This window comes from Panthera leo, chromosome D1 (assembly GCF_018350215.1).
Source record: "Panthera leo isolate Ple1 chromosome D1, P.leo_Ple1_pat1.1, whole genome shotgun sequence".
Lineage (NCBI taxonomy): Eukaryota > Metazoa > Chordata > Mammalia > Carnivora > Felidae > Panthera > Panthera leo.
The window spans coordinates 23,019,945-23,036,477 of NC_056688.1; the positions used below are offsets into that span (position 1 = coordinate 23,019,945).

Below are 16,533 nucleotides of genomic sequence, written 5' to 3' on the forward strand. Positions count from 1 at the left end.
AAAAATGAGAGTAACAGCTGTCACCCATCTTTCAGTGATTTCACTGGAGGAGCCGGTAGGGGCAGGAGGAAGGTGAGGAAAAGCAGCAAAGTGCTCTCCTCAGTCCAGCTGCAGCAAATACGCCATCTAATAGCATGTTAATCTATGGGGGTTACTCTCCTTCTCTTAGAAATGAAAGCATCCCTTAGAGCAGTCATGTGCAATTGACGATGATGCATGCTCTGACCTGCCAAGTAGCTCGGAGGCAGTAGGAAGAACATATAAATCTTACAAACATAGAGCTGCAGGACATCAAACACCCAGGTCCACATCAGTAACTTGCGGCCATCTCTTCTTACCAGAACTCAGACCCCTCCGTACGAAACGCAGCTCTTCACGGTGCCCATTTTACGCGCACGGTGATGATCGCACCATCATTCAGATCAAACTTCTCGAAAACTGTTGACACCTACAGGCTTCACAACCCTTCCCCCCACGTCCCCGGGGCCTCCATCGAGTCAGCCAAGCGTACAAACTGATCCTGCTGTCTGCAGAAGCATTTCCTTTCACTGTGGACCATCAAGAGTAGAGGGATAAAATGGAAGTGACTTGGAGTTATGGCACCAAAAAGGCCAAATGAGCAAAGAAATAATCAACTCCACATGAGCCACTTCAGCTCCAACACAATGAAAAGGGCCTAGGACTAACCCCAGGAAGGGTCACGGAGATCAAAGGTCACCAGCAGAAAAAGGCAACAGTGAGCAGCTGCCGGCAATGGGAGTCAGCGTGGTCCTAATTACGCTCCAAAAGAGAAGGGGTCTGAGTGTGGATTTCAGGTCTCTTCACAGTATTTGTGTGTTTAAAAAAGTCAAGTGTTCCTGTTCCACTGTCTCTCAAAGAGCCTATTTCTTCCTGCTTCTAGAACACAGGAAACCAAAAATCACGGAAACAGGCTAATTCTGACACCCACCGTGAACTGGACAGGAGCATTATGAATATTCTAAAACACAGCTGCAAACAGCGAAATTCTCCAAGGAGACTTGGGAGAGATTATTAAAAAGACAAAATACAGCAAGTTTCAAAAGGATTGCTTTGCAGGCACCAAAGAGTCAACACTTGCCACAAATCAGTAGATTTTCAAGCTTGTCACTGGCATTGGCTTCACGGGGAAAAAAATAATAGGGTTATGGTAACCACAAAACAAAAGCTAGCTAAGAGCAAAAATGTTTAAGTTTGCGAAGAACTAGTTAAACTTGAACAGACTGATCTTACAAAGGTCCAGACGGACATTCGGCTAACTTGTTTTGATGAAGGATGAGGAGGAGGAATATGAATGCATTTGAAAGGGGGCTTTAGAGGAGTGTTGGGTAATAAATTTAATATAGTTGTTATTATGTCCAGGGCATTGCTCAGAGCTTACCAAATGAAACAAATTTTTCCCTGGCTGTTACAAAAGACTCGCCCTCGGGGGTTTGGTTTAGATTTCATTTTAATAACAAGGAAATAAAACCTCAAGGAGAAATTCATTTCCATGAAATATATTCTACTGTATACAATTAAACCTTTAGGACAAAGCAAAATAAGGAAAAAATTAGAAATCTAAGACAAATATCTGTGCTGTAAATAAACTTGAATCAACGCTGGCTGGGCACGGGATCTCCATCACAATGACTTTTATATTATGTTACCTGCTGAGCTGGAAGCTTCCTAGCGACCTGGAACATAGTGACACTGGTTTCCAAGGACTTCATTCCATCTTTAACCATGGCTGCATAAAACAACCGAAGGAGTTTGGATTTCTTAGGCGCCCCTGCTTTGTTCAACTAGTGACAGGAATTAGATCAGACACAGCTTCATCAAAGCTGTCATAGTACCATGGAAGACTGGCCGTGCATTGATAATAGGACTCTTCAAGCACATTCATAAATGGACATACAAGCCAATCATAGATTACTATGCAGTCAGTACCTAATTACCTCAAGTGGACTGTTAAGTCTATAGAAATGTGAAAATACGCATTGGCCTGTATGAAGAAAACTTGCAGCCCCAGAAAACTTTGATAGGCAGTTAAAGTTGAAGAAATGCTCAAGATACAATGCCCCGATGAACTAGAAAATAGAAAAATCAATTAACATCATGGGATCTTTGTAAACACAGCACAGTATGGCATGTCCTTTTAGTCCAAAGAAGCAGCCAAAGAAGTAGCTGTATGTAGCCTTAGGCCCAGCCTGTCTACCAGAAATGAAGCAAAGCTGGCCACCAGCGTTATGTAGAAAATAACAGTGGCTACATTTCGACATGAAGTTAAGCAACAGTAAATAGGATGGTCAAAAGAAATGATCCAATGACACACTGAAACAGAAATCTCTCTCTCTCTCTCTCTCTCTCTCTCTCTCTCACACACACACACACACACACACACAAACACACACACACAATAAAATACTGGGAAAACCATAGTAGCAGACTGACCCAACTTATTGGGTCACATGTGACCTAATACACATCAACTTATTCCAGTGACACTCCTCTGTGTAAAACTGTTCTGAAAAATTCTTTGTTAAATATTTTCAGTGACAATGTGTAAACCAGGTGTAAAAACCATTCTCATTGTTATGATAACATCTGATGTTTAACACTATAGTGTCCTAACTCCAACATTATCGACAAATTTATTCATTAGTGGCTATTTCCCAATAAATCAAGAACTCCAAATTTTTTTTTTACAGTGCTATAACCAGTAAAGATAATTCCAAAGGAACTCCAAATTTCGTGGCATAACAACGTGAGACTGAACACACAGCTTACAGATTCTGACTTAGACATACAAGTTCTGGTATTATTTCTTAAAATTTTTTATATTACACTGTATTCAACGTTTCCTATATACACAACATAGCAACACCTTACATGTGTAGAATACAATTTATATGTTGATACATCTGTAGACCCTATACTTTTAAGGACTTGTCATCATTGGCTTCTATGAACAACATGAGGGGGGTTTTGTCTCATTTTGTTTTGTTTTGTTTTGGTGAGATTTACAGGAGAGTTACAGCTTCACTGTTTATACAATGACATGATTAATGTGGGTCTTGGAATTATAAGAGTGTTGTGGGTTGGATCCTTGGTTTAATAGTCTAAAATCTCTTCACTTGACCCATTTTCTAAGCCAGACTGTGAGTACAGTTGGAATCTGCAGCCTAAAAACACAAAAAAAGTAGTTTCCCATTCATTTACACAACAAAAATGTACTGCATGCTTATATTCAAGGTAGCTGGGGAAAAAAAGATGGGCGGGGGGCAAAAAGTAGAGTAAGACAATAGGGACTACCATGATCTCATTTCCTAAGTTTCTGACATCTTTAACTCTTGGATTACATATAAACAATAGCATTTAAAACTGTTTTTGAGGTATAAAAAAGTTTCAAGAAGTGACAGGAGCCCTCATTTTTAAAACATTATGTTTAAAAACTACTGTAAGGCATTTAAATATATTTTAATAAATATATTTTAAATATATTTTTTAAAAATTAAGTTAGTGCTCTAAATGGATATATTTCTTTTTCCTAGAGAATGTCAGCCAGGTAGAACATTTGCTAATTTAGTGTGGCTTAGGTTCTGTCTGTAAAGGGGAAAAGAACCGCGTAAGTTTTTCCAGCTTTAGGATTCTATGACAAACCTTTTACAAGTGCTGTGTTTAAGTGAGGGGGAAAAAAAAAAACACTTAAAAGCTCAGGTGCAACTCTTATACAAGTTTTGCCTCATCTCTGGCAAACTCCAAAAAAGACTGCACTTAATGAAAGAGGGAAAGGGGTGGGGGTGGGGGGGAATCCAGCCAAGGTATCCAAAATCAACACATTTTCAGCTCTAAAAATTAAGTCAAAAGCATATATAGCTCACTTCAGTTTGCAAACAGAAAAAGAGTATTTGTGTTAACTCAAAAAAAAAAAAAGCTAAGTTGAAAAGAAAATTTTTTTACACGTTACTTTAGTCGGAGACTATTTTATGATTTCATTGTAAAAACCTATAGAGGTAGCCCCTTTATTTCATATCCAACTAAAAAAACTGGAGAAATTTCCCTGGCAAATGCTCTTGCATTGTGAAAGTGTCCTTCACCGTTTTACAGTCAAATTATCTCTAACGTACTCGTGGAACTCTGGAAACACTGTTAGAGAGACATGTAAAAGTTGTTGGGAACATGTAAAACAATGGAAAAGTTCGGTCTTCTTGTGAACACTCAGTATTTATCTTCAACCACTGCTTATGAAGAAAATGGCCTTCCCAATTTTAACACTTGGGTTATCAAGCTTTCCAAGAATTTACATTTAAAACATTTCATAACTCTACATAATCATCTCCTTTTTCTCTTCCTAGCTTCCCTGCCAACCTAAGTAAGTCTATCTTAAGAGGAAAGGCCCAGATGGCAGGTGTGGGTGTTCCAAAACATCAGATATTATTTTGTTTATTTGAATTACATTCTTTGCTTGAACAGCCTCGGGGCGCACATAAAACATACTACTAATTAAAATAACCAACAGCAGTACCAATAAAACATCTAAAAAGCAGCCTCTATATAGAGAGACTTTTAGGTGCTTGCCTCCTGACCTCAGTACAGGGAACAATGAAGGTGCACTGAAAACCAAGTGAGGCATTTCTATTTCTTTTAGAGAAAGATAAAAAGCCAACTTAAGGTTGTGGCAAGAAGGGAACCCTCCTCGATGCTGATGCATCGTCAACCCTTGGGCACATGTATCTCAGACAGACAAACATCTGGCACGAGAAATGGCAAAGAAGCCACATCCCAGGACAGACGACTGCATACTGACAACTTACTAGATTTAATCTACAGCACTGGTTCCCAGAAATTCGGATTTCAATAACCAGTGATACTGAAAACTAAGGCAATACACCTGGATGATCCCATGCAAGCCTGCCAACCATTCGCCAAGAATACTTTCTTAGACAAATTAAAAACTGCCATCCACTATCATCTCAGTGGAACAGAACAAAAAGGCAGGCAAAACATAGTTTCAGAATAAATTTAGCTGTAGAAAGCAATCACTACATGTCTTTTGGTCCACTGCTCCTCATTTTACTCCAAATATAAAATCTTCATTATAAACTATGCTGCTTTGAAGACTGATGTTGAGAAACAACTAATCAATAGACCTAAGTTTTCATTGTCTTAACTCAGTATATTTAATATTATTATATGTATTATCATCTGTCATGTATTACAAGCATAGTATACACAATTGTTACATAGTATATTATAATATACATATAGTATAATAGTCAATACCAACCTTTGGTTACAATATAGGCTAAATCACGCGCCCCCTAATGGAGCATTGAACACAGACATCCCCATAGCTTTTCATCCTGAATCTCAACCAACAAATGTCCCTAAAACAGCATTTTTAATCTTCTTGGTATTGACAGGTTTCTACCACTCAAAGAACGTTGACCTCTGGTACCAGAGTGTCATCCCTTCTCTTCATTAGTAGCATTCCCCTCCAAAACAGGTCAAACTTTTAGACCCTGCTAGGAAAACGGTGTTTCAGACGCAGGAAATTTACATGTATACATCCCTACATTCAACTAAAAAAAAATCCATTACTCTCTCTCCACACACCGCTCTAAAACTTCATGCTTTAAAACTTCTTTCCTTCTTCAGTAATGGCTTTGATTTTCATTTTAACCTGATTTCCCCCGGGTCAAAATTATGGCCAAGGAGGATTCCTTGAAGAGAACGTGCACAATTTGACTTCATCTGACTCTTTATACTGTGAAAAAAAAAGAACTAGGCTAGATACTTACAGGTCACATAAATGTGAAAAATTCCTACCTGACCTGGATTAACCACTAGTTTGTCAGTTCCATGAGGGGAAGGAGCCAGGTCTATTTTGCTCACCACTAGGTACCAAACCTGGGAAGTTTCTTGCACAAAATGAGTGCTTAACAAATGTTGATGAATGAATGAATGTACATTGAGAGAAACCCAGCAATGTTTCCTGTGAATTATGAAGTTATTTCACAGACTACTAATTTAATATGCTTAAAAACATTCTAGTAAGCCAAAAGAGAAGATACAAGAATAGTGTCCCACTCCTAAATAGCAGTTTAAGACAATCAACACTAATGCTTTATGACCTGTTCACTGAGTTTATTTGGTCTTTGATGGAAGTGAACACCCATATTTTCCTATTTTTTATTATGTCAATTTTTTTTAAATCAATAGCTAATAGTTATGTGCTGTATAATGTGATAGGTACTTAAGCCAAATGACTAACACAGTGCAGGACGCAGCATTACAGAAAAGCCACGGGCAAAAGGGAGAAGACAGTAAATAAAAGATGTTATCAAAAGTTCTTTTCAACCTGAAGAGAAAAGGATACTATCGACAATATCAGAAGCACTATTATCACTTTGCTCACCCACAGAAATAACCCAGTAGAGTCCGCAGAAACATTCACCATGAACTTGAAAGTCATACAGGCATAGGGCCAACAATAGGTAAATGCAATTCTCTGCTTTTACTACAGTTAGGAAGGGTTTGTAGTTAAAACAAAAGACTTCATATACTTATGACAGAGATTGGCATTATAGACGAAAACATCAGGGCTTCTTACTGTACATATTCATGTTTCCTGCAATGTGGCATGAATTTCTGTACGGTCAAAACCATGTAAATAAAATCCTGCCACATAAAGTTGTTATTAAATTTAGGAAGATAGCTCTCAAGGAGGTGTTTCAAACATACTTAGACAGTACTGGCCAAATTCATTGGGTGAAACCACAGAGAGTTATATAAATTCCCTTAAAACTATCGAGTCAATCTGTCCCACCTCTTGCCAACACTTTTTAAAGTACTGAATTTGGCAAAAAAATACCTAAGGAAAACAAGCACATTTTTTAAGCAAAATGCCACAATGCTAATTTATACACACACATGAGGTGGATTAGTCACTCCCTGTCGATACCGGACAAAATCAACTCACTGATTTATCTGCATAAACAAATGTTTGTCTTTATACGTATTTATAAAATTAAGATTTTAAAAGGTCGTACAAGCACTTACTAGGTCCGAGTTACTGGAGAAAGACTCAAATGCTTCAGTCAGTAGATCTGTCATCTTTCTGCCCCAGCACCAAAGAGCGATGATCCAGTCCCAGTGGTGATGGTAGGTCACTTGGAAATGATTTAAGGAAGCGGGGCTCTATGTGCAGCATGAAAAACCTTGCCAAATAATTCTGATACTCTACCCCACCCTTGCCTCTTGCTTCCACTAGGCAGGGAGTTAACTGGCTTTACTGTGTGTGAAAGTAAATCTACTTGTACATCTTACCAAACAGCTGTCTTATGAAATTAATTATTCTAAAGGATAACAACTACCAATTATTAAGTTTATTGGTGAAAGATTTTACATGCATTATTGTTGATCCCCACAACGTTCCTAAAGATGGGTATTGTTTCCATTTTACAAGTGAGGTAACAGTAAAGAAGAAAACTCTAGTAACCTCCCCAAGATTCTAGAGCTTGTAAAGGGCAGGGGTAACATCTAAACCCAGGGCAATCCCAGGCCTACGCTTACCTCTTACCCCTTTCTACCTACAGCTTCCTAATTAAAAGAAAGGCCTTGAGTAGAAATCTGGTTTTATGTCCATTGATGTCCGTGAGAATCCACGGTCACTTCCCATTCTGGAGGGATTCTCAAAACTATCAGGTTTTGGTTTTCTTTCTCTTTTTTTTTTTAATTTTTTCAAGCTCCAGCAACTTTTATTCTCTCTTTCTCGATTTTAATCTGCGAAATGATTGTCGGAGGGACGAAAATTATTTTTTATAAATTTCACTGTGTTTCTGCGCTTCTGGAACTCAATTACTGTAAACTTACTGTGAATCATTAGCCAGACAATGAAGGCAGGACACAAGATTTCAGTGCCTAATTTGCATTCGTGTTTTTGGGTCATGTCTGTGACATGTGAAAGTCACATGAAGTTACAGAATACAGAGTACAAAGGAAGTTCTGAAACAGGTAAGAGGAAAAGCAGATGTGAATTATCTTCCATCTCATGGCGGCATAAGTGTGACAAACTCGAAAAGCATGTGTCATGGCACACAGCCTTATACGACATCATGAACACACAAATTACAAAGATCCCCTATCACTCTGGCTCATCGGCAATAAGCAAATATTAATACATACAAACACTTCATTGAATGGGTTGTTTAATTGCTCAGTACTATATATATAGCAGTGCACTTTTAAAGTGATTGCCCACAAAATATTGGACCAGTAGTTAAAAATAAGGTCATTATTAAAAAAAGAAAAACCGTACTAATCACGCTTAAAATTTTAAAACAATCATATGAAATAAGCAAGTGAAATATAAAACAAGCAAAAGTTTCTTTCTACAATACTGACAATCTAAAAAATGTTTTAAAGATTTTATATTTTTGAATTATATTGGTTTTGTGGTAATGTATTTATTTTGTAAATTTTAGTTTTACAAGAAGTTTGCATCTAGTTTCTTTTGTATATAATTAAGAGATTCGTAATAAAAATCATTTAATCAGTAATAGTTTATAAGAATTTTGCCCTTTGACAAAGTTTGAGCGCTGACCCCTTTTTAGCAAAATACATTATCATCTCAGTTAAGACACTATGTTCACTAATCAAACACACAGCTATTTCCTTGATCACACACATCCCTGCAAATCTGAGTTGAGAGTGGGGTTGGGGGATAGAACAAGAATTACAGTTTCAAACACAAGATTCACAGTCCCCCAAATCAAAAGTTAAAAGAATCCTATAAATGCCACCTACCTCCAAAGCCACCAAGACCACCACCCTAAGAAAACTCTATAAATGCAATACAACCAAGCTTTATCCTCTATGTTATAGGACCCAGAAGGAATATCTTTTTTTAACGTTTATTTATTTTTGAAAGACAGAGCATGAGCGGGAGAGGGGCAGAGAGAGAGGGAGACAAAGAATCTGAAGCAGGCTCCAGGCTCTGAGCTGTCAACACAGAGTCTGATACAGGGCTCGAACCCACGAACCATGAGATCATGACCTGAGCCAAAGTCGGATGCTTAACTGACTGAGCCACCCAGGCACCCCTGGGAATACCTTAAAGTCTGTGCATTTGCAGAGTTGTGGCACAATGTTTTCTCCTGCAAACGCATTCAGTATCACTACAAAAATTACCGTGTTTCCCTGAAAACCCTGATTCCAGTGATAGAAATACAATAATGAGGCCAACCAGCAGACTAGAAGAAAACAGATGGAGTTTTCAGCGCTTAACTCAAAGAATACAACAACAACAACAAAATGCATAAGTGCCTCCTTCCTGAAGCATTATTACTGTCACTGTGGACAACAACCAAAAACAAAACCCTACGGATAAAGAGGGAATGGCCAGCCAAAAAGGGAAGACTGCCCACCACCTGTCATGTTCTGGTTCCACAATCCCCTCTTCAATTTTTTGGATGCACCTCCACCACTAAATTTCGATCTTCAACAGTCACTTGAGGGCAACATACTTAAGCCGGCCAGCTAGAAACAAAATAGGGGAGTGGCTGGGGTGGGACTGACAGTGTGCATAACTGGCCTATCTCCATGTCAAATATTTGCATCTGATGATTCCACATCTATTCTATTTCTCTCTTGGAAACAACTTGGGGATGGCACTTTATTGGTGGTCTTTAATGCTACCAATCCCAGTTAAGTGTTCATCTGTTCTGACCATATGTAAGTCCAAAAGAAAAGTAACAAATTTAAAAGGACGTAAGAGTCAAGCTCATTATTTAAGTATACATATAAGAATTTCAGAAAACACCGGGATTTCCCATAGATAATAAGATTTGCTGGGGATGGGGCACCTGGGTGGCTCAGTCGGTTAAGCGTCCAACTTCAGCTCAGGTCATGATCTCACAGCTTGTGAGTTTGAGCCCCACATTGGGATCTGTGCTGACAGCTCAGAGCCTGGAGCCTGCTTCGGATTCTGTGTCTCCCTCTCTCTCTGCCCCTCCCCTGCTCACGCTCTGTCTCTCTCCCCTTCAAAAATAAATAAACATTAAAAAAATTAAAAAAGAAAAAACATTTGTTGGGGAAATTATCAACAAAAAATTAGCAAAGGGTACCAACAATAGTCCTTGCTTCTAAGAACATGTCAGTGAAGGTAGGTATGAAGTACATCTCTCACAAAATAAATTTTATTTTCCTGGTATTAAACTGAAGTATGTTTACACTGAGTTTGGGGAGATAAGAAGGGAGAAGGGGAGATCACAAAGTTACAAAATTGAACATGTGGAACAAGAGAGTAAAATGGTGTTCACTTGTTTGGAAAGTCAAAGGAATGTTCCCAAAAGTTCCCCATTAGCTCTTACTAATTGAGCTAATTGAGTATTAGCTCAATACTCACCCAACTGCGCTCTTTGCTATGCACTGGGTTCTAACCAGTCCAAAAACATATAATCAATTCCAGCTTATTCCCCCATTTGTGGCTCCCCAGAGTTTAATCCCCACTCATTTGATTCTGATTCCACAGTTTCTAATTCACTGTGTCACCATAATACCCCCTTTTGTGGATATGAGCCCATCTCACCGATATCAATCATAACAATCAGAGCAGCAACACTCGCCCTCGAGAACCATCTACCTGATCACATGAACACTAAAATGAGATGGCCAAGAGCCTGATGAGCTATCATTCATTCCCATTATACAGGTGAAGAAACCAAAGCACAGGGAGGTCATGTCACTAGACTGTAGTGCAAGCTGGCTTTGACCCCAGGTACTCACTCTCTAGAGCTTACCCTCATCCAAACCCCTATGATACGATGTCTAAAAATTCCCAGAATTTTACAGAAAACTAATTCATTCTCAATTCAACTGTTCCATTAATGGAAATTCCACATGCTAAGTTTACCTAAAACAAATTGTGGGGTTGGGGGAGCTGTCCGCCAGTCCTTAGTAGCCCACCATCTACTAAGCAGCATATGAATGATAAAAAAAACCAATTCTCTTCATTAGTTGAGCTAAGCACCCTACATAGAATAATGATGTAAAGCGTGGCAAGAACATTCAGCACACTCCAGTCACACCTAGTATCAGTCTGTTGGGAAAGAAACAAATAATGCAGCAAAGAAATGAGTCACAACACCCCACAGCCCAAATATGCTCTAACAATTGTCCAAATCATTTTCATACCCTTAGAGAGCAAGGGGTTGAAAAATTAAAATTAAGGCTGAAGACTTTCCAAATAATTCAATTTCACAAGAGAACAAAGAAGAAAATTATAGGTTAAAACTTCCACTATACTAAAGAATATCAAAGAAACATCAAAGAAAACCATTATTTAAAAGATGTTAAAAATATCAGGCAGGAACCCTAATATTTTAAGAATTTAATCACGTAAAAGCCAAATTAACCTGCTGACATAAAAGTATTATTTTAAAGCCATTTAACCATTACCTAAAACAACATACAAATTAATACATATTAATCACTGTACACAAAACAACATTATAGGCTTGGCTTATACTGGGCAATTAGAGATCGGAACAAGTATTCATTCTTGTTCAGTTTTTCTTCTTTCAAAAAAAAAAAAAAAAAGACTTACAGACAAGCCTCATCAATCATTAAGAGGGCCTGGTTCTGGTATTATATGAGCTCTGTCAACTTTAATCAAATTGCTTGCCAGATCGTAGATAAGTAATGACTTGCTTAGGTTAAGCAAGGCCAGAGTTTTCCTTCTGTAGTATATACATCTCCAGAGTGAAAATAAACAGCCTCACACCTCTTACTGGAAGCTGGTCTCTGTTGCTATCACAACTCACTCTTCACTCCAATGAAGGAGGAGCAAAATTTGCCTTTAAGAATGTCTATTTTTCTTTCTTCTCGATCTTGTCATCAAAACCATTTTTAAACTATTTCATTAAACAGTTAACGACTGGCTTGATTTTCACCAAAATAATACAAATTAGCTGTCATTAAATGCTTTAGCGTTAGCATTTGTTTTAGCCAACCTTATACAGCGACACAAAACGAAAGAGAAGTTAACAACTGGTCAAAGCAACATTAAAAGGATCACGTAAAACTGCAAAGTTTGAGGGGTGCCTCGGTGGTTCAGTTGGTTGAGTGTCCCGGCTTCAGCTCAGGTCATGATCTTGAAGTTTGTGAGTTCGAGCCCACGTCAGGCTCTGTGCTGACAGCTCAGAGCCTGGAGCCTGCTTCCGATTCTGTGTCTGCCCTTCCCCTGCTCATGCTCGGTCTCTCAATAATAAATAAACGTTAAAAATAAAATTAAAAAAAAATAAAATTAAAAAAAACTGCAAAGCCTGAATTCATTTTCTAACAAATCTAAGAAATGAAAAACCAAATTATGTCTTGATAATCATCCATCATGTTTTGGATACAGGGGTATCATGGAACAACCATTAAGAGAAAAGAACATCTCAATGTAGATTTGATGTTCATTCCACAAAGACACAAATGTAAAATGAGATTTACTTCTAAAAAGCTCCTTTGCGGGGCGCCTGGGTGGCTCAGTGGGTTAAGCGGCCGACTTCGGCTCAGGTCATGATCTCGCGGTCCGTGAGTTCGAGCCCCACGTCGGGCTCTGTGCTGACAGCTCAGAGCCTGGAGCCTGTTTCAGATTCTGTGTCTCCCTCTCTCTGACCCTCCCCCATTCATGCTCTGTCTCTCCCTGTCTCAAAAATAAATAAAACGTTAAAAAAAAAATTAAAAAAAAAAAAAAAGCTCCTTTGCTATTTTCCTGATTTTACATAGAATTGGAAAGGGCTTCCAAACTTCATTTCAGCTGGGACATTCTGTTAGAGAAATTTCCAAGCGCCTGCTTTAAAGAAATGTGCTAGAAAGCAAGGATCCCTGTGGCTAGAAATAAAAATAAAGTAACCTCTGTAGAGGAAAGAGTTCAAAACTACAAGACACCAGGGAATCAATTTTATCTTAGGCAAAATTCACTTCCATATCTTCCGTGAAGTCAACAGAATCCAGAATGCAGAGTCTGTGGTTTAGAAATGTCAAAGAAATGTCAAAGAGAAAACAAAACAAAACAAAACGTAGAAGTATTTTATTCTCTTCCTAAGCACAGACAAATGTGCAATTATAATCTAATTTAAGCTTTAGAAGAATGACTACAGTTTCAAAGAACCTCCTTTCCCAGCATTAGAGAGATGTTAAAGATCTAACTTTCAACTACATGAAAACTCTCATAAACACGATCCTAATGCTCAATCACGTATTGTCCTCATGGTTTCCACTCTCATGACAATTTTACTGTTTCGTACATTTAAGCAGAAAAACAAACACACACCGCCATCAGAAAGAGGAGATCATTCTGCGTCTGGAATAAAAAGAATCGCAAGGCAGGAGTCGTCATCGCTGGAACACTTCACAAGGCGCTAAGTGAGCAAGGCGGGTGATGTGGTTCTCCACTGCAACCCCACACAGGACAGCACTTCCCTTTCCCAGGCTGCAGCACACCAGACAGACAAGAGTCCTGGTCTGCAAAAGCAATACAGTCACTCCTTCGTCACCTGTTGTTAAACTGCCAGAGTTTACATCCGCTCCAGGTAAATCAGATACAGAAGAGGTTAGCATTTCTCAGTGAATTAGAAAGAACTTCCACAAAGCAAACGGGGACTTCCTTTGTGTACCAAATATCAAGCGAAAGGATTTTTTTTTATCCAGAAAACTCGCATTTCACATGAAGGGGGCGGGAGGCGGGGGTGGTAGGAAGCCTGCATTGCAGAAAGATAAAACCGAAAACTCAGTTTCTCTTTCTTGGTTGTTGAAGGGCCATGGGAGTTCGATAGGGGGTGCCTGCTGATTTGATTCCACGACCAGCTGACATCTGTGACCACAACTAATTAAGTATTCTGTATGTATGCGCAGCCAGCTAAGAAAACACTGAATCTGATCTTTGTCCTGCAGGGTTAATCATTTCCTCATCTTTTTTCCCTGATAATCTCCTATCTCAAAGAGAAATCCCAAAATAAGTAAAACACTGACAATTTCTCTTTAAAACGATTTGTTATTTTCCCGCGGAATGGGATACAGCCAGGGCTTGGAAGTTTCACATTTAGAAACCCACTTTGGGAGCTGGCTACAAGACCCCTACTGACAACAGTAAGATGTATGTAGTCAAATCCCTGGGCTAAAATTTATTTGATGCCACAAAATGCTGATATCAATCTCTGCACGAGCTGCATTGTATGATTAAAAACCCCACTGTGGCTGCTGTCATAGTAACAAATGTGAAATTACTTTAAGACCTAACCACTACGACAATAGCTCTTTTAAAATGCATCCTCAAACACAAAAGAGAAATAACAAATAATGACAACTGTGTTTGCTAGCCTAATAGGAGACCACAGTTAACAACCCATCTTATAATGACTCAAATTGGTTTTTGTTAGCCACGGGATTTAAAAACCTTAGCTCCAAAATGTAAGAAGTGTAAGAAGAAAATTATGTGAAAGACCTATATAGGTCTACAGTCATAGCCCAACTCAAACACAAAATAATCTAAAACATGATCAGTAGAGATTGAAATTAGAAATTCAAGGTAGAGTTCTGATGTGTTTTAATCTCAAAATGGATTTGACCATAAATAAAGAAAATATGCCTAATCATCAATAAATAGAAATCAAACAAACGGATAAAGAGATCAGAACCATCCTAATCAGATTATAATAGGACTTGGAAATACATCTTAAGCAGAAATATCTATTTAGAATACAGTTTGAAATATACTTTACCCCATCAGAACTATAGAGTCCTTACTATAAAACTAAACTTGTAATTCCACTTTGGATGAACATCCAAGATTTGATGAAAGAAATAAAATGAGCTTGTTTAAAAAGGTGATCACAGTAAGACGAACCCACAAAGTAAATCATGGACAGAATGGAATAGTTAGACTTTAGTATGGTTCTGTTCAGGAGTTTAACAATCTATCAAGAACAATAAAAGTATCTTCTCAGTATTGAGTGGTCCCAGGATCTACTGACCTGCTATTCAGATGCCTGGACACAAAACTGAAATCCTGGTATATGAGGGGTCGCTAGGTCATGGTAACAATCCAAAAATCTAATTTCACAACGAGAGTGAACAGGGGAAAACGGGCGGGAGGAAACACTATACTCAATCAAATTGAATTGACTGGCAACACGATGTTATTTTACCAGTGTTTATAAAAAGAATTAAATGGCACCTTTTCTACAAAACTGTACTGTCGCATTTGTAATCACACCCAGACATTTACCCTCACGTGACTATTTTCATAAGCCAATTGTCAGGTTTTGTCAAGACATCGTGAGCTATATAATATCAAGCCAAATAATGAAGTTTAACTCCACTTTATGGATGAGGGTTCCTCATACCCACCCCTCCTACTCTCCTAGTCACCAAACTGAGAGGAACAGTTTAAATTATTGAAACAGAGGTGAATGATAAACAGCATGGCCGTTTCAACTGAAACTATGTTCACTCCCTAATTCTTCTTGCCTGTTACTCACTGTGTTGTTATTTTGCTATACACACACCCTGAGGCCAAAACCATGAAAATAAGCCAAAATAAATGGACAAGAAAAATGTCTTCTCCCTAGCTTACGATGCTATTTTTGTTTTTATTGGAATAAAAGAGGCTGCCAAGTTCTGATGTCACTACAGTAATTTCATGGCCTGATAAAGTAGTATTTTATCCATTAAACATCTGTCCCCCTTGCCAAATTTACCTCCAAGCAGGCCGTGTGTACAATTACTCATTAAGCCAATAACTGCCAGGCATTTCCCTGGCAAGAGACAGAAGCCAGAATTGCACTTTTTAGTACCTATATATCCGAGAGAACACCTGCGATAGTGAGTATTTTAAAACCAGACAAAACTTGGTATCACCTCTCCAGACACCAAATGTTGCACAGAAGAAAAATACACATTTTAAATATATATAATCGTTTTAAAAATTCATCCATTTAAATTTTTTAACACTAAAAAATTCAAAAATTGAAAAAAAAAAACTGTTAAAATATCATGCAAACATTCCAATAATGAGACATTTAACTTTTTTTTTTTCTTTGTCTAAAGCGTTCTTTAATCTTCATTATTTGAAGCTGTGGTCTACCTGAATTTGACATGAAGAATCAGACTTTAACTGGATTTTTTTTTAACTTTTTTAATGTTTATTTATTCTTGAGAAAGAGAGAGAGAGAGGCAGAGAGACAGAGTGCAAGTGGGGGAGAGGGGCAGAGAGAGAGGGAGACACTAATCCGAAGCAGGCTCCAGGCTCTGAGCTGGCAGCACAGAGTTCGACGCGGGGCTCGAACCCATGAACCGTGAGATCGTGACCTGAGCTGAACCGACTGAGCCGCCCAGGCACCACTTTCACTGGATTTTTAAAAGCAGACTGTATGTTGAAATCACACATGGGTCTAGAGAGGACAGTTTAGCATCTTGCTACTCAGTAGGGTCCAGGCAACATCATCAACACCATTTGGAAACTCGCTACAAAGGGAGAATCTT

General features: G+C 38.4%; 1 protein-coding gene across 3 annotated transcripts in view; it reads right to left on the bottom strand.

Annotated features, from left to right (window-relative positions):
- CDON (cell adhesion associated, oncogene regulated) overlaps nucleotides 1-16,533 on the bottom strand; it is a 101,660-nt gene that overhangs the window by 76,702 nt on the left and 8,425 nt on the right. The window lies entirely within an intron of this gene.